We start from the raw sequence: 12,288 nt of genomic DNA, 5'->3' as shown, positions 1-12,288 counted from the left end.
AAGAAAGAAAGAAAGAAAGAAGAAATTTCTTATCCGATTGGTGCTCTGAAATCCCGAATCGAGGTGGCTCTAGAGGAGGAAGAAGAAAGAAGACTAGAATAAGAAGAAAGAATAGGAAGAAAAAGACAAGGTTGGGTTGGGCCGGGCCGATCTCAACCCTGGCCTGGCCCGGCCTTGACTCAGGGCCAAAAGTTCCCACCCCTGACCCGCCCTCAGGGCTAGAGTATCTCAACTCAAGCCTTGTTCGGGCTCAGGCAGACTCAAGCCGTCAAGGCCAAACTTGCACCCCTAGGATCTACCATATCCGTTGATGTATCGGGCCAATCCTGTATCAGTAGAATGATTCTTAGGCCCGATTTGGTATGATTTCTATTTCAATTTCACATTATTTTCTTGAAATAGTCAACACAATAGATTTTGGTCAAGAAATTGAAATTGTTTTAGTTGAATCAATATGAAATATTTCAAGAATAAAAAAGTCTATTTTATAGTTCAATTTCTGAGAATAGATTCTCCATATTTCTTTGGGAAGGGTGGTGGTGGTGGCAGAGGTGGGGCGGGACGAGGCTGGGAAGGGGGTGGTGGTGGTGGTGGTGGTGGCAGTGGCATGGAAGTGGTAGTGATGGCGGCAGTGGCGGGGGTAGTGGGGGTGGGTGTGGTGGTGGTAGCGGTGTGGAAGTGGTGGCGGTGGCGGTGGTGGTGGGGTGTGGTGGTGAGATCAGTAGGAGAAGAAGAAGGTTGGAGTTTTATTTTTAACATGAAACTTCTACTTTGCCCATCAAATTAACCAGGTGCTCATTAAAGAGCAAAAGTGAAATCAAGTGAAATATAAATTCTGAAACAGCTCCTTAGCTATTCCATGTGATTTATATTTCACTGAAATAAGGTACAAAAATCAAACCAAATAGTTTCCGAAATAGAAATCGCCCCATGAATTTGAAATAGAAATCATATCAAATCAGCCCTTAGTAAGAACAAATTTGTCCAAAAAATTAAGTGAAAAATGTCTAATACAGTCCAATACGATCGATAGTTATTGATATCGTATCAGCCAAGACCGATACAAATACTGATATCTAAAACCATGATCTAGATTGGTTTTCTAGGCGGCTACTTAAAAGGGGTTTCCTAGGTGTACCAAATATCTTTTGTCTTACATGTCACATATTCACAGCTTGGATAGATCCCAAATCTTATGAACAAGTAAAGCTTACATGTCACTAGATATAATTCTTTTTGTTATACTTCATTGCCTTTTTTTGTGGATCAGCTCATAATGGGTATTATGTTTCTTCCTAATATGTGCCTGCTTTGAATGGGAAATGCCAAATTAATGGAGCACATCTTACTTCAATGCCCTGTACATAATGGGTCTCCCCTGTCAAAAGCTTCTACTGAACCCAAGTACACGTTTGGACTCTTTCTATGGTATTCCAAAGCACAAGATTTTCCCGGGCTAAATGTCAAACTGACCAGATGAATGCAATCCAAAAAAAAAAAATAGAATGTCATGTGCATATACATTTATTTTACCAACAAAAACTAGAGGAGACAGAAGCCTAGCATCCAATGGTATGGAATAATATGCATTTCCATGGAATAGGATAATAGGAGGAAGAAGAGAAACTGCATTTCTAATGCATATGTCCTATACATACTTGAGGAGAAACTCTTCATAGAGATTCTTCTCCTAAAGAGAAAGAGATTTTGATATACTCCTCTCTCCTCTCTATTGAGCAGAGAAACAGGAAACCTTAAGTAAAGGAACATGAAAAAAGAAGAAAAAGTAAAAGAAAGAAACAGAGCCATGAGGTTTTGATATTTCAAATATTTCACTCGAGAAAAAACACATCCCAAAGTTGAGCTCGGATTTTAAATTTACTTCCGATTTTGGTCAGGAATAAAAACTACAATACCAATTTACAAGGGAAATTTATAACCCATGTAAAATGTATTTCCTTGAAACAAACACTTAAAAAAATTTCCCCTGAAAAATAAATTTCACTTTACTTCAAAATATTTGCATTCCCCTGACAACAAAACATAGCCTAGAGTATTATATTTCTAAGAAGCAGAATTCAGGGGGTAAAATTTTAAATGCATGACATTATTTACAACCAAGTAATAGATACATTTAAAAAACTTACACACTGGAAGAAAGACTAGGATGCAAAATGCTCAATAAAGCCTCCCACTGTACTCAGCAGAGCCACAGTAACATCTCTTCTCCTTCACATTTCCTTCAGCATCATAAACTTGACCTATCTTATAATTGTAGTGTTAACAAAACCAGAATGCTGAGAATACTTGAATGATCAATAGTGATCAGTCAAGCCCTTTATATATATGAAGGTAAATAATGATAAAGGATAAAAATACCCCTGCCATAGTCGGCATAACTAGGCAGTAAGTAAAACAGCTTAAAACATAAAATAAATAGACCCAAAAGACCAGAATACCCCCACGGTATTCTGGTTTACATTATTCAACACTCCCCCTCAAGTTGGAGCAAAGTTGTCGATCATGCCCAACTTGACTAGATTAGGATGAAAAGTCTTTCCAGGCAGGCCCTTGGTAAAGATGTCAGCAAGTTGATCAGACAAAGTCACAAAGGGAATACAAATCTGCCCATCTTCTAACTTCTCCTTGATAAAATGCCTATCCACTTCAACATGCTTGGTACGGTCATGCTGTACCGGGTTGTGTGCTATGCTGATTGCCACCTTGTTATCACAGTATAGTAGCATAGGAAGTCGAATAGGAATACCCAGGTCTTGTAGCAGCCCTTTAAGCTAAAATAACTCACAAATCCCTTGTGCCATAGCTCGAAACTCAGCCTCAGCACTAGAACGAGCAACTACATTTTGCTTCTTGCTACGCCAGGTGATAAGATTTCCACCTACAAAGGAGCAATACCCAGAAATAGATTTTCGATCTGCTCAACCAGCCCAATCAGCATCGGTGTATGCTTCTATCCGTAGGTGACCATGTGAAGACAAAAGAATGCCTTTTCCGGGGGCTGACTTCAAATAGTGAAGAATGCGAAGCACAGCCTCCATATGAGAGGTGTAGGGATCATGCATAAACTGACTTACAGTACTCACAGCAACAGCAATGTCTGGACGAGTGTGTGAAAGGTAAATCAGCTTCCCTACAAGTCTTTGGTACCGGCTTTTATCAATAGGCTCACCCTCTTTTTCCCAGAGTCAAACCGTGGGATCCATAGGAGTATCTGAAGGGTGGCAGCCTAGCAAACCAGTTTCAGCCAACAAGTCTAGGACATACTTCCTTTGGGAGAGAAATATTCCCTTCGAAGATCCGGCCACTTCAATCCCAAGAAAATACCTCAGTTTCCCTAGATCCTTAATCTCAAATTCTTGGCCAAGAAAGGTCTTCAACCGTCTGATCTCATCACCATCATTACCCGTAACCATTATGTCATCAACATAGACTATAAGAACAGTAGGTTTTTCACCAACTCTCTTGATAAAGAGAGTGTGATCAGCATTACTCTGCTTATAGCCCACAGAAATCATGGCCTTATAGAATCGACCAAACCACGCCCTGGGTGACTGTTTCAGCCCATACAGTGCCCGCTTCAGCTTGCACACTTTTCCTTTATTTCTATCACAAGATAACCCTGGTGGGATGTCCATATATACTTTTTCCTCCAATGCTCCATTTAGGAAGGCATTTTTGACATCTGGCTGCTGCAGATCCCAACCAAGGTTGACTGCACGTGATAACAACACACGAACTGTATTCAACTTTGCAACAGGTGCAAAGGTCTCCTGATAATCAATGTCGTATGTCTGAGTAAAGCCCTTGGCCACTAGTCGTGCCTTATACCTATCCACAGTGCCATCCACCTTCTGTTTAACCACAAACACGCATTTACATCCAATGGTTTTCTTCCTAGGTAGAAGGACCATAAGCTCCCATGTGTCCTTTTTCTTTAAAGCCTCCATTTCTTCCATCATGGCTGCCTTCCACTTTCCATCTAATAGAGCTTCCTGCCAATTGTTAGGGACATGGACAGAAGAAAGGGAAGAAATAAAATCACGAAATGATGGGGAAAGGGAGTCATATGAAACAACATGAGATATGGGATGCTGAGTACAAGACCTGACACCTTTGCGAAGGGCAATAGGTAACTCAAGAGAAGGAACATTACCAGGTAGAGAGGCAGGTTCTGGATCCAGGTTCGGTAATTGGATGGGCACGGGAGCAACAGTTGATTGAACCTGCTTATGTTTCCTTGCATAGGTCTTTGTATTACTTGCATCAATCCGCCTCTGAAATTCACTAATGGTTCTCTGGACAGGAGTCTGGGTTGGAGTAGTTTGCTCCCCCTGAATGGAGGTTGTCTCCCCTTGCATAGGAACCTCTCCCCCTGACTTAGGGGGAGGACAAGGAGTGGGCTGAGGAGGAGGAAGAGAAGTAGGTTGCATAGGTTCAGACTCATTATAAACATACTAGAGAGGAGGAGGAGAGTCCATAGTCAACACATCTTCACTAACACTCTCCCCCTGAAGAGGTGGGGACACATAGTAGGATATACTCTCATGAAACACAACATCCATGCTGACAAAAGTCCTGCGGGATGGAGGGTGATAGCACTTGTACCCCTTCTGAGTAGCAGAGTACCCTAAGAAAATGCATCGAAGGCTACATGGGTCAAGTTTGCCAGGGGACTTTGTATCCCGGGCATAGCAAACGCAGCCAAAATTCTTAGGGGAAACAACAAAGGAGGAAGAGCCAAGAAACAACTCAGCAAGGGGTCTGGAATTAAGGACCCGACTGGGCAGCCTATTAATCAAATAGGCTGCAGTAAGGACAGCATCTCCCCAATAAGTGGAAGGGACATGACGGGCGAACAAAAGGGCCCGAGCAACCTCCAAGAGGTGGCGGTTCTTCCTCTCAGCCACACCATTTTGGGCTGGAGTATCAACACAGCTGGTCTGATGGAGGATACCATGGGCAGCCAAGTATTGTTGGAACTGACCTTCCAAATATTCTCACCCATTATCACTCTATAAGATCTGAACAGTGGCATTATATTGAGTCCTAACCAGCTGGTGGAAGTGCTGAAAGCACGAGAAAACTTCACTTTTGGTGTGCATAAGGTAGACCCAAGTGAACCTAGAGTAGCAATCAATAAAGGTAACATACCACCGATGACCCGAAATAGACACTTTTCTACTAGGACCCCACACATCAGAATGAACAACATGAAATAAAGAAGAAGATCTTTTATTAGAAACTTGATAATTTGAACATGTCTGTTTGGCCAAGACACAAGGCTCACAAAAGAAATCTCCTTTATTACAAGTAGTACTTAATGCTGGAAATAAAGTAGATAGGGTACCTAAAGGGGGATGTCCTAGTCTAGAGTGTCATATGTGTAATTCAGAGGAAAAGGATCCTGGTGAACAAAGCCTAGAAGGTAAAACCTGAGTAGGTGCAGGATCTCCATCAAGCAGGTACAATCCGCCATGCACTTTACCCGATCCAATCGTCTTCCCCGAGTCCAGTTCCTGAAAAACACAATGAGTAGGAAAGAAGGTCACTTTACAGTTTAAAGATTTGGTGATACTGCTAATGGAGAGAAGGTTAGTGGTAAACTTAGGAATATGCAAAACTGAAGTTAATGTCAAGGAAGGAGAACAACCAATGGATCCTTTCCCAGATATGGAGGAGAGGGACCCATAAGCAATTTTAACTTGGTCCTTACCAGAAACAGGAACATATGTGGTAAAAAGACTGGAGGAACCTGTCATGTGATCAGTAGCTCCGGAATCAATTATCTAAGGAGTGGAAACTACTGATGCACAATGACCAGCAAAGGAAATACCTGTACAGGCAAAGAAGGAACCTGAATTGGCAGCAGATGTAGTGGAGGCAGCAGATGTATTTAACAGGTGCCGGAGAGCTTGAAGTTCTTCCTGGGAGAAACCGATGTCAGTAGTGGGAGCTGGAGCTACACTTTCAGTGTGATTGGCTTTGTTTTTAGGCTTGGTATGACCCCGTTTACTCTCAAAATCAGCAGGCTTCCCATGAAGTTTCCAACACTGAGCCTTAGTGTGATAGGGTTTGTGGCAATGTTCACACTTCACAGGCTCCTTAGTAGTGGCAGTAGTAGCAACAATATCAGCCGAAGTGTCAGTAGTGGCAGTCTGTAATGCTGATCTTTCATCCTTAGGAGTAATCATCATAGCAGCCCTCCTTGTCTCTTCACTGTGTACATAGGAAAAAGTTTCCTCCAAAGTAGGAAAAGGAACCCGACCAAGGACCTGCACCCGAATAGGATCATAATCATCATTGAGTCCAACCAGAAAGTTATACACCCGAAACTGATCAACATAGGTGTGGTAGGCAGTGATGTCAGCAGCAGTGGTAGGCTGAAATCGAGCATAGTGATCCAATTGCTGCCATAAACACTTCAGGGCAACATAGTACTTGGTAACAGTCATCTCCTTCTGAGTAGTATTTTGGAGAGTTTTCCGGATCTCATAAACTTGGGCACCACCCCCTGACCGACCATAAGTGCCTTTGACATGTCCATATCGAGTAGCGATGTCAAGGAGAATATCTTGACTAGAGATGTCGGTGGTCATGGAGTTTGTAATAAAAGACATCACCATTGCATCATTGGCAGACAACTTATTATGAGCAGCCCCTGCTTCAGTTGGTTGAGTGGTAGTACCAGTGAGATGGCCAGTGAGTCCCCTACCAGCCACGATCAGGGATAATGATCTGGCCCAGATTAAGTAGTTTGTGCCATCAAGTTTAATTGCAAGCAAGATAGGGAAGAAATTCAGTCCTATTTTGATCTCCTCCAGTAGTGAAGTAATCTCGAGTCACCCAGTGCAGCCAGGAAGAAAATCGATCCTTGAATCTTGTAAAAATCGATCTTCAAAAACACAGCAGTAGTAGGGCTGAAATAGAGGTCGAGTGCAGGATAAACCAAGGGAATAAACCCCTAAGAAATCTTTCCAATCGACAGCCCGAAAGCCAAGATCGATAAAGTGTCGGGTTTTGAAAAACCCTGGCGTTGAGATCGATAAAGGGAAAAGAGGGGCTGGATCTTGGAGTCTTCTTTCGAAAATTGTAGATGTAATAGCCGTTGTCCGAGGCTGCGGTGGAGCTTAAAGGTGAAGAATCAACTTTCCATAGCACCGATGTCGATCTTCAAAAAAGCTGGCAGTCAAATCGCAGAGAGAGAAAAGACAATCGTGAATCAATTAGGGCATAAAGAGATGAGGTGTGATGGAGGGCAGCACTTAAACCATTATAGGATCACCTCAGCAGTGCTGCCCTTGAAGAATGGAAGGAACCAAGGGAGAAAAAAAGAAGGAGAGAGAAGAGATTGATAGAGAAGTGGAAAGAGAAGAAGAAGAATGGGGGGGGGGTGGAGGTTTTGAAATAACCTAGATCAGAGAGGATGGCTCTGATACCATGTTAACAAAACCAGAATGCTGAGAATGCTTGAATGATCAATAGTGATCAGTCAAACCCTTTATATATATGAAGGTAAATAATGAAAAAGGACAAAAATACCCCTGCCATAGTCGACATAACTAGGCAGGAAGTAAAACAACTTAAAACATAAAATAAATAGACCTAAAAGACCAGAATACCCCCACAGTATTCTGGTTTACATTATTCAACATGTAGTGATAAGTTAGCTGCTGCAAGGGAGGAATGTTTTCAGCAGCAAAGAACATTATGTGGGGGATTCTCTTAGTCATCATGATCGTAAAGAACATTTTGTGCATAAAGGTTTGGAGAACAACTATGGTTGATGAATCTTCCAACACTCCCACCCTGAGCTGCTGCATTGATGGTGTAGCCCGAGACATCTACGACAACTTCACAAGGACAAATTGGTTGCAGGTGATCTGGTATTACTTTCGAGAGTCCCTCCCATAGAGTATGATCATTATTGTTATTTCCAATATCAAATAGATACTCATCTTTACCAATTCTTTTCTCAGCCTCCTGATCTTGAAGCAGTTCCCCTATATACTCACATACAAAACTTTCAGATGGGATAGATGCCAAGGATCTGACACCCCAGCCCCTCGATTCAGTCTTGAAAATCTCCAGCTGAAATTTGATTCCATGTGGGCTGACTCTATTATAGCAAGAAGTAGGGCACCTGCAAGAAGGACCACACTCATAAACAAGAGGCTTCTCGCTTCTTCAATGCCCCCATTGTGGTTGAATGGGATCTCCCTTCCATTCTTGGCCGAACGGGAACATATCTAGGAATCCAAACAACCATTGGTGCAATCACATCCCTTGGGAGAAATAGGATTGTACCAGTCAAGATATATCATTTTATCCATGTAAGTGAATGGCTGAGGTTTCTCATCATCAATGGTGTTCACAGCTCCAATGATCAGCTTCTTCTCTTTCCCTTGAGAAATATCTTCTACACAGAGACCCTCTCTAACTTTGGATTTTCTTGACTTCTTCAACTCTTTCCAAGCAAGCTCTGGCTGGCCAGGAATTCTTCTCAACTTAAATTTAAAGACAGAAGTACCATAACAGCTTAATTCTGGCCAATAATCCTCCACTGTATAAAGTCCATCACAGATGTATGTCATAGTTAGTTATCTTACCCTTTGAATTCGCATAACCAGAGCTACTTGTATCCTTAAATCCACGGGTAACCCTCACAAAAACAGTTCCTTCATCAATACTGTTCTTCAGTGCAAGGTTTCCTCATGTAAGCTCTTGATCTTTAGCTTGCTTTGGCTTCTTCCCACCCATTGGCCTTCCTCCTTGACCAGAATAAATCAATACATCAGAATTGTCGATGTCATCAGAGTAACCACCGGAGGCTACAACACTAGTGGCCAGATGTTTTCCATCTTTCTTCATGTATTGTATACCACTCTGCAATGGTCTATGAATTCCAACAATGGCAAGCTCAACCCTATAATGAAATTCATCACCAACTTGGACCCCAGTGACAGGACCCTATGAATTTCTCTGTGTTAACCCATTTGTTTTTCTTCTTGAGAACATTTGAAGCCTGTAGATATATTGGCTTCTTAGTGTTTCCTTGAGCTTTATTTGAATTTGGAGCAGGGGCTTGGCACACCCGCACCTGTAAGTGGAATAGCATGCCACCAATTTTGTGTATAGATGGACTGCAAGGACCTCTACTCTGAAAGTTTCTGAAGGGACATACATAGGAGGGTATGCCTACATATGAGAGGATGTTGAATCTCGGATTAAAATTTGACATATGGTCAATCCACATTCCTAAAGATCCAACAGGCAGAATTTCCAAATCACCCTTCCACGCAGCAAAAAATACAAGGCGTGTTGATCTACTTCCAGGTGCTGGAATTTTGTCCCACAATATTTACACGACTAAACCATTTCATTTCCATAATCAAATATATAGGAACGTACAGGGAAAGTATATAATTTCATAGGAAACATCCCAGAAACACTAATTTGGTCAGCAATTTACTGCCATTTCTTCTCAAGCATATCATCAATGGGTTTAAAAAAGATATATGTAAATGATGTTGTATCGAATGGTCAAACATGAAGGGAAACGGCATTCCTATTGCCATGTTCTGTTTTGCCTCATTGAAATGAGAACTCTTGAAAATTTTAAGTAGGTCTCATAATGTTTCTCCCCTTAACAATAAAAGATTCATTATTTTCAAATAATATCTACTACTGAAACTTAGGACAAGTCCCTTGCAAGTGAGCATCATACTCAAAGGTGGGGAAAACTAAAATATGATTAAATTGGCAGAGATTAGCTAGATCTTAAATTTTGGCGATTTAATTCTGATATAAAGGGTCCAAGTCCTTTCCATCACTAGTTAGTAAGCAAATGAACATATGATAAAATAATAGGTTCTGATAATAAATATCCGAATGACAAAAGAAAAAACATCTCATTTATTTCAAAAACTGTTTTACATTATCTGTGTCTATCCGTGATGTGAACGGTTAAAAAAAAAATTGGATTTCAGAATAGACTAAAATAATAACAAACTTTTCTTAAGTGTTAAATTTTTTTTTAGGTAAAAGGTCAGCTTATATTAAAGTAAAAAAGAAAAAAAAAATTACAGAGGAAAGGAGGGCATACTCTGCCTGATACAAATAAAAAGGCAAAAAAGACCCACCTTCAGCATGGACATCAATGGAAATCCCTTAGTCCCCAAAACAAAAAAATCTATATCTAAGTCTACCCCAAGCAATTAATTTTCTTAAAAGGATAAAGTTTTTTGACACCCAAAAAAAGGTAATTAGAAAATTACCAAGAATTGTTTTGGGGTAGGGGATGCAAGAATATCACAAGAATCAGTTACAAAAAGAATCAAATCAAACACAGAAATCAAGAAGATCAGCGAAGAAATCACTTAAATCATGGTCTGAAAATGAGGAAGATAGATCATGTTGGCTGTAGATATTCTTCCCGACTTCGGGAAAGGCTTCGAAGATATCATCCATTTCTTGGTATGGAGGTGAGGAAGAAGACAGCTCCGGTAATGTGCTGCAGCTATTGGGAAGATCTTCAAAAATATTACCCATTTCATTTGATGAAGATGACGCGGTCATATTGGTCAATCGACAGCAGATATTCTCCTTGAACTGCTCCAAACTGTTCTTCAGAGACAGAAAATCCTCCATCGAACAGTACTTTTCAAAATCTACTGTTTGATTTGCCCTGACATTTTTGGTGGCGACCCAAAAGGAAGATTTTGTGAGGACTGTGATGGTAGCGAAGGTCTTGGGCCGATGGATCGACCCGACTTGGAGGAGTATTTATATGTTTTATCTAGGGATGTAAACGGATCGGATTCGGCTCGGATGGTGCTGTATCCGCATCCGCATCCAATTAGCTTTCGGACGGATTCAGATAGTGCTAAACGGATACGGATTGGATATTTTATCAGTTTACATGTAAATATAGCTTTTCGGATAGCTATAGCCTATCCGTATCCGCATCCGTTTAGCTTTCGGACGGATTCGGATAGTGCTAAACGGATATGGACACGGATACGGAAACGGATTTCGGCTATGCATTTACATCCCTAGTTTTATCATTTTGTTGCATAAGCAAGTGAAAGAAGTGAAATTTGGGGATTTTTGAGTTAAGGTTTTTCCGAGGAGGGTTCTTGCCATTACTTTTGGTGTTCTTGAGAGATCTCCACTATACTTTTCTTCCATTACATGATCAATCATCTTAAGCTTCGGCCGTGGATGTAGCACATGGTGTGTGAACCACATTAAATCTCTGTGTCATCTTTGCTGTGTTTTGTTTTATTCGTGTTTCTTGGTGTTTGCGTTAACAAAAACAAGTTTAGCATCTCTTAGATGTAAACAGACATCAGACCAACAAAAACCCTTTAAGGAGTTCTTTGGTCTAAATATTGTTATTAGCTATCTTTCACATTAAAGAACATACTACACTGAAAAGGGTTCAGACTTACCTCCTTAGGACTGTGTCCCCCTGCCATTGACTGTACAACACAACTGCACCTCTGGGTCTATCCTTATTCACAAGTTGTTGTCGTTAAGTGTTTGCAACACACTGAAACTCTCACACAACGGGTTTCTGGCTTCTGCACTTTTCTCTTAGACATCAGATGGTGGTGACTCTGTAAGCTGATGTGGCCTAGATTGCCACAATGGTTTTCCTTATCCCTATCTCTCCATCTCCACTTGTCAGGCCATCCACTACTAGAGTAGCATCGTCCAAGCCCACCTGCTGGTCTAGTAAGCCCCTAAGTATCGTAATAGTAGCCTTGAAGCCCGCTAATGTCATGACTTGTAGAAGGCCTTTTTTTTTTTTTTTTCTAATAAAAATTTATTGAAAATTAAAAGGAGGCAAACAAGCCTAAAGACAGACCAAAGGCAAAGAAAGCTAAAACTAAAAAAGAGGACTTAGTCCTAAAACATATTGGCGAGGGCAACAAGCCACTCACTCACCCAAAAAAATAAAATAAAGCTATGGGGGATCTGTGAGGCGCACCGAGAGGGTCCTTATCCTATTCGATCGTCGGGGGCTCTCAGAATAAAAACCAGGCCGATCAAGAGCAACACGGACCAAAAGAGCCTCCTCCTCTGGCGAAGAGGGAGATGGAATATTTTGCAACCCCACTCCTAACTTCTTTTCAACCTGTTGTTTTTCTACCGTCGCGACCACCACCGCGCCCACCGCCTTAGCACCAAGATTTGCATTCCTTTGACTTCGAGTTCTACCAATAACTGGAGTTGCCACATGGGAACCCACACAACCACCTCGAA

The 12,288-nt window shown here is 41.3% G+C and overlaps 1 pseudogene; it reads right to left on the bottom strand.

Moving 5' to 3' along the window:
• Nucleotides 1-2,178: 2,178 nt before the first annotated feature.
• On the bottom strand, nt 2,179-10,668 carry LOC122672176 (annotated as a pseudogene).
• Nucleotides 10,669-12,288: the final 1,620 nt, after the last annotated feature.

The sequence above is a fragment of the Telopea speciosissima genome, chromosome 8, assembly GCF_018873765.1.
Source record: "Telopea speciosissima isolate NSW1024214 ecotype Mountain lineage chromosome 8, Tspe_v1, whole genome shotgun sequence".
In the NCBI taxonomy this organism is placed as follows: domain Eukaryota; kingdom Viridiplantae; phylum Streptophyta; class Magnoliopsida; order Proteales; family Proteaceae; genus Telopea; species Telopea speciosissima.
Note: the sequence above shows the minus strand (reverse complement) of the source record. Positions and strands in the feature narration are given on the sequence as shown.